Source organism: Mesocricetus auratus, unplaced genomic scaffold (genome assembly GCF_017639785.1).
Source record: "Mesocricetus auratus isolate SY011 unplaced genomic scaffold, BCM_Maur_2.0 Super-Scaffold_100003, whole genome shotgun sequence".
Taxonomy (NCBI): Eukaryota; Metazoa; Chordata; class Mammalia; order Rodentia; family Cricetidae; genus Mesocricetus; species Mesocricetus auratus.
The window spans coordinates 114,725,791-114,733,348 of NW_024429188.1; positions in this window are offsets into that span (position 1 = coordinate 114,725,791).

The window sequence follows — 7,558 nt, forward strand, 5'->3', positions numbered from 1 at the left end:
CACAAAAGGAGTCCCATATAAGGGCTCTCATTCCCCAACCCAGGTACCCAGATGTGGAAATGTGTTGAGGAGCATTTCCTCAAAGTCCCATTAAGGCATGGATTCAATGCAAGGAATCTCCCAAAATGGAGCCACTCCCACCCCAGGTCCCCAGATATGGAAGGTTGGTGAGGACTCTTTCCCTCAAGTCAACATCCAGGCATCCTTTAAACACGAGGACCCTCACTAAACGGTTCTGACATGCACCTGCCCCCAATGTTAAATTGGGGACACCACATGGGGCTCCTAGGTTAGATGCAGGACCCCCAAAAGGAGAAAAGGATATATATGATAGTGTAGGAACAAACATCTACAGAGGTATCAGACTCAGAAATCAGCCCCTTGTGGGTGGAGGACCATCTGCGGGGGTTCTGCTGGGTCAGGACCTGCATTTCTCGGCTTTAGGCTTACAGAATCTACCATTTGCTCTGATCTTTTCAAGTCTGCCTCCCTCTTTTCCTTCTTTTATTTTTTATTGTTGACACAGAAAGCTGTATAGTATACAGACATTTTTTGAATCACGTGTTGCTAATCCTCGGGTCTTTGTCTGTCATTGGGTGCTCAAACTTTCCTTGCTCAGCAAACCTGATTTTGAGACCTCTCCACTGACTTTCTTTTCTGTAATGAGGTAATCTGAAAATGTGCCAGGAGTTCAGGGATTTCCTTGGCCTCCACCTGTCAGGGAACCCCTCAGCATGGTCTGCTCTCCCACCTATCCCACCCCTAAAAGAAGGTAAAGGCTGTATTAGTAGCCATGGTAGAGTCTCAGTGAGATGCTGCATAGGATATATTATGCAGATTAGAGCATAGGTATTAACCCAGAATCACCAGTGTTTTGTCTGTGTGGCATTAAGGAAAGAATTCAGAGCGCTTCCCTCCTCCCCAGTTATCCTGCTCCAGATGATGCAGTCTGTGCCCTTCTGATGATCTCACTGAAAGCCACGAGAGTGAGCCAGCCCCTTCTCTACCCGACAAGGGGCCACTTCTGAACACCAGAGGCCATACCCATGCCCACTGGGTATGACAAATACAGAAAGTTCACTGGCAAAGAAGATGTCACTGCATCTCCAACTTTTTGTCTAAATAAGAGGATTTTAAGCCTGATACAAAACCTATACACAATGCTAACAAATATCAAGTGTAGTTCAGGAGAAGGAAAGGTAAAAACATACACAAATTTAGAACTACAAACAGCAAGAGCAAATTAGAGCAAGAAACACATACTGGATATCCATTCCCAGGGAAATGGCATGCAACAGAGTTACTCTGATAGCTATGCTATTCTGGAAAGTCTAAGTCATGGATCTGATATGTACTAGCTAGGATAAGAGAGGATATTAGCTGTGACTATCTAGTCTTCAACATCACCAAATACTTGAGAAGGAAAATAACATTACTTGGGTAAGTTGGAATTGCAATGGGAAAAATTCCTAAAGGTGCAAGAATTGACAGAAACATCAGACCACCTGGACAGTCATGCTAGGTCTCACAGTAATGGCAGGGCAACCAACTTTGGCTAAGGTCTAGAGCATCTGACAGAACATCTCAGAAGCAGGAGAATTTGAAATCCTAGCTCGCTTCAAATTTTCCTGCCCTGACTTGGCATGGTTCAGCATTCTTTTTATGTTTATCTTTTGCTAGCCCAGTTAGGATGGAGTTTCTAAAGTCAGTGTTCGAGTCAGGGACAGTTTTTTTTTTCCCAAAAGGCCAGTACCGCAAAAAAGTAAATTGCAGGAGGAAAACAGAACTCCGCCATTAGCCATGTGACTTATTAGAGGCACATACAGATGAGGTAATAAATGGATGGTTTTCCACACCGCTAACCTAACCCACTTTAGGTATGACTAAAAATGTATACGGAAGTATGCGGTGAACTATGTCATTATCCAGGCCCACTTTTGGGCATGCCTAGGGGCATTACAAAGGAAGGTATAAAAGACTGAACAAGGGAAGTCTCACTCTCTTTTTCTGGCTTTCTGGCTTCCAGTTGGGCTGCAGAAAACTACTCAGCTCATCTGGGTTACTTGTTTGTCTCTTGTGAGTAATTTCTACAATAAATACTCATTTTTACTTTCAGTAAGTGTGCTGTTTATCGTTGCAGCATGAAGTCAATGATCTCCAAATGGATTGTCATCAGTTACCATAGTACTCTTGGGAATAACTCTGTGGTGTCAGGAGCAATTGTGTCTCATGTCAATGGAGTTCTAAATTATTAAGTATTTGATAGCCATATTCTGTGTTTGAAGATCAATATCTAGGTTGGGAACATTGCTAAGCACATAGATAACCTGGCTGATATCATTAGGTATAAGCAGCATGGGTAAACACAATCTGTAATTCTCAGACTCATATATTGTTTGTTGACTGAAGCTTTCCAAATATAGTTTAAACAATCTTTAAACAGACGTTATAGTAAATACCGACTGCAGTCTTCCTGGTTTAGAACATTCAGCCTCTAATCTTCTGATGCTCTCACCACAACCCAAGAGAGCAAGACAGCCCCTCCTCTACCTTATGATGGGTCAAACATGAAAACCTGAAGCCACACACATAGGCTGTTTCCACCACCAAAATTTAGATGTCCAAAGAAGTTGCCACTGCAACTGTCATCTGTCCTCTCTATCAGTTGTATGGGAGTTAACCTATGCCTGCTTGAATGATGTCTTGACCATTGACTGTGTGTGTTTTTCTGCTGTGATTGTTCCTAGCAAAGGGCCTTGCTCTCCCTTTTATAGAACAGCAGAGAAAGCAGTACATGGGGAATCTATTATGGTTAGTTTTATAGAGTGAATAAGTCACTGACCCCAGCTGACCCAGATAGCAATCGGTGGTACAAACATCATTGTTTATCAAATAATATGTGAATGCTGACTTCAGCATTTATTGTGGATCTTTATTCTATAAGGTCACTTTCAGCTTACATTCTCTTTTCCAAAAATGATCGCTGAAATGATCAGTATTGTTTTAGGACACTTGACCAAGTTCTCAGCCCGAGAGATTCATTTGCACCAGTGGGAGATAGAACACAGAACAAGAAACATACAGGTGATAGAGGATTAGGGAGTAGTTGTCAGAAACAAGGAGAGGGCAGGGATATTTGTCCCAGGAGTACAATCGAACTGCCTATGCAAAGAGAGGAGACAGACACATCGCATATGAAAATTAAGATTTATGAAGGTTAATGTGCAAAATTTGTGTTAGGATTTTAGCTAAACGTAACTAAGTTTAACATAATTGAGTATGTTCATAAGTTGGGCCAAAGGGGGGTGTGCTGTTTATAAGAAAACAGCCCCCACAGGGAGTGGCATTATTAGAAGTTGTGGCCTTCTAGAAGAAGATGAGATCTTGTTGGAAGAAGTGTGTCACTGTGGATGCAGGCTTTGAGGTCTCATACATGCCCAAGCCATGGGCAGAGAGAAAATTCACTTCCTGCTGCCTTCAGATCAAGATTTTAGAATTGTCAGCTCCTTTTCCAGCACCACACATCAGCGTGCATACTGCCTGCTTTCCCCTGTTATCATAAGCGACTAAACCTCTGAAGTGAGCCAAGCCAATTTTATGTTTTCCTCTACAAGATTTGCGCTGGTCATGTTGTCTCTAGACAGCAACACACATCCTAAGACAGAAGTTGGTACCAGGGACTGGGGTATTTCTGTGAAAGGCCTGCTCATGCTTTTGTTTAGAGGAATTTGGATTGGAGAATTTTGGTTAGGAAAGCAGTGGAATGCTTTAAAGTGATGGCTAATGGGCCATACCAGTACATGGAAGATTTTAAACATGTTGCCTAAAATCCTTTCCTGTTATATCCTGGTGAAGAATATGGCTGCCATTTGCCCTCATTTGAAAAGATTTACTGAGGCTGAATGAAGGATTTTGAATTAATTCAATTGGCACAGGAAGTCTCAATGCAGTACAGCATATACTCAGTCGTGTGGTAATTAGTAGTAATACTCTAATGAAGATTTATAATGAAAAGGAAAAAGCTGGGTAAGGAGTAAGAAATGGGATAAAGGGAGTGAAGACCTCAGGGCAAGATCACACCCAGCTAAGTTTCCAATATGTGAACAGGAATTTTAAAAAAAACATAGCAACTGGTGGGGTGGTATACACCCTTAATCCCATCACTTGGAAGGCAGAGTCTGGTGGATCTCTGAGTTTGAGGCCAGCCTGGTCTACAGAGCAAGTTTAAGAACATCGAAGCTTTAGGCAGTGAAGGAAACCAACAAAGACAGAAAGTTGGTGAAGAGGTGAGTTGTAAACGGAAGCCTTTTCCTTGAGAGAAGCCTTCCCGCCAGCCTGGTTCTAGAGCCGCATCAGTCTCAAATAAACACACAGGAGGCTATATTAATTATGAAGCTGTTGGCCTTGCTTGTTTCTTACTGGCTAGCTCTGACTTAAGTAATTACCCCATAATTGTTAATCTAAGTATATCTCTTACCAGAGAAGTTTCCGGGCTTCCTACCCCATGACGTTACATCTTGACTCCTGTGTTTCTCCTTCCCAGAGTCCTCCTGGACTCCTAGTCCCACCTATCTTGGTTCCCTATTGGCCACCAGTGCTTTATTGACATATACACAGGACTTCCCCTATCAGTGAATGAACGAGGGGGCCATGTTCAGACCCAGTAAGCAGCAAAACTTGGCAGCTTCAACAACATGGTTCTGGAGTTAAGGATAAAATTAAGGGGCTATGGAATTTGCCTCTTCGACTTAGGAAAGCTGCTGAGGCCAGTCATGTGCCAGGGGTGTCACTGAATGGAGACTTAAAAGAGGCCATTGCACGAAGCTATGAAGGTGAAGCTTCGATTGCCTTGGAGACCCCAAGATATCATGGATGCCTAAACCATGGCTTACCTGGCAAGTGGAGCTGCTAACAGGGAGTGCAGCCAGCTCAAGAGAAGATCTGTGTTGTAGTCAAGTGAGCTGAACAGAGCTGATGAGCCTTTTGACATCAGACATTGAGATGCAGCTCTTGTTGTTTGCCCAGCTGGTTTTGGTCTTGCTTTGGTCCAATATTTCCTCAGTATGTTTCCTTCCCTATGTATTGGAATGATAATGTATATCCTGTTGCTATTATGTATCAGAAGTATATTATATGCTTTTGGGTTTTGATCACAGGGGATTACAGTGAAACGATTGCAAGGATGTCAGAAGAGACTTTCAACTTAAGGGAATTTTAAATAAGTTTGAGATTGTCATGGGCTATGGGGACTTTTGAAGTTGGACTGAATGCATTTTTGCATGAAGATATTGTTATGCCCAAGTCACAAAGACCCTCAGAGACCACCAGGGGGGCAGACTCACCGAACTGCAATAACAGGGCTTTATTGCTCAATCCTACAAGGATCCATCTAGCAAGGTGACACAGCAACCTCCAGAGGGAGTGGCCACCTAGTCTACTGCAGGAGTATTTAACGGCAAAAAAAATCATGGGCTTAAATCTGTCTCTCTCTCTGTCTCTGTCTTTGTCTCTCTCTCTTTCTTCCCCCACTCTTGTCCCCAGGGACAGGTCACTGTGCCCATCTCTGCCCTTTTCTGTCCCAATGTCTCTCTTCTTCAAATAAAACACCTTCTTGAACTTTGTTGCATGGGGTGACATCTCTTCAAAGCATATGTTTTAAAATTACAACTAGGACACCTTTTTTCATCACCCTTGAGTAGTTGTTAACAGATGAAGGCAACTTCAATGCATTCTGTTCTTTTTCAGAGAGGTGAGCAGTTGTTCCAGGGGTTTGCCCAGGACAGCAGATGGCTGAAGTCCAGCAGTATGCCCCAGGCCAGCAAATGGGTGAAGTCCAGGAGTCTGCTCCAGGCCAGCAAATGGAAGAAACCAGAGTGAGCACACAGAGGGAACCACACACATAAAAGTGGGGTAGCTCTTTACAGTTCAGTTCAGGCTTCTGTCAGGAATGGGGACCAAGTAGTGGCCTTGCAGTCTATGGCTTGGGTTGCCTCATCCTCTCTCATAGAAACTAGGACATGAGGGTCTTGGTCTAAGATGGCTTCTTCAGGCCAGACATTGGGGAAAGCCCAGGCAAGGTGTGGCGAAAGCTGAGGCACACACTGTGATTATGTCACATGTGCCACAAACACAGAAGTCCTACTCTGCTTAGCTCCATACATTATCCTGGCAATCCTGGAGCCTCTACTCTGGCCCAGTTGCATTCAGAGTAAACATGTCGCTGCCTACTCCCTTCAGTCTCTCAAGAGACATACTTGACAGGGAGACAGGAGTCCTTGTGCCTTTAGAGTGTCACATAAGAGAAAGCCTGTTGTTGCCTTTTGTGAGCACTTCCAGTGGGATGACTGTCAACAATGAACGCTTTCACTTTCCTCTTCTCCCCTAGGTCTCTGGGTCTTCTCTGGGTCTACACCATGATGATCCTGCCCATTGACCTCAATCAGATTCATCATACAAAGTCAGAGTTCTAAGGATTTCTACCCTCACTGACAACATCAGGAACCATTCTATCATTGATGTTCTGTTTGGGTTACTCAGAGAAATGTCTTCATCGTATTCCAAGTTGTTGTTACTTTTACTAGAAGGTTTGTTTGGTTAAGATATTCAATTTACAGATTGCATTAGTAATGTCTCTATTGTTATGTACTTAAGAAAATTTTGCTAGTTTAAAAATCAAATTTGATGTCTCCCACTCTACTTGTAATGCCTTACAAGATATGGTGGTGCTGAACAACTGACATCTTCCTGGAATTGTGAATGAGTGACCATGGAGAGAAAATAATGAAAATATCTTTTAAACCTCATGTTGTTAGTATATTTTCTGAGAAAATAAATGATATATAATAGGATATTGGTAACTTATTGAAGTCAAAAGTAACGTGCTGTAAAAGGGATTTCAGGTTTTCTTGCCAAACCTTAACGGAGCACCTGCTCCTTTCAAGGCTCTGCTAGTGTAGTGATACTAGAAAAGTCAATGTTTTTTTTTCTCATTACTTTTTGTGGATTCTGCCATCCAGTTACCAAATAATTCACACATGCAGGTATATTTTTACTTATAAACACCCAACCTTAGCTTGGTTTATTTCTAGGCAGTTTTTCTTAGCTTAATTATCCCATCTATATTTTGCCCCTAGGCTTTTACCTTTTTCTCTTTCTGTATACCTGTCTTTACTTCTTAGTCGTGGCTTGCTGTACAACTGGGTGGCAGAACTCTGGAGCCCTCCTCCTTATCCTGTTCCTCCAAACAATTTTATGTTTCCATTTAACAAATATGTTTTACTTACATTTTACAATTAAGATACACCTAAAGCACGTAGGCTGCGTTTTGCCAACAGTCCCTCTTTCAACTTCAGGCCTCTTAGCAGCTGTCTTATCCTGAAGAGTCTTTAACGTAATATGCCTTAACTAAGATATGAGGATTGTACTGGGATCATCTAGTGTTCAACCCCATCAAAACCTAAGAAGGAAAATGTTATTACTTGAGTAAGCAGGAAGTGCAAGCAAGTGACTTGCAAAAGGTGCAAAATATGACAAACCGCTGGCTACCTAGACAGTCTCC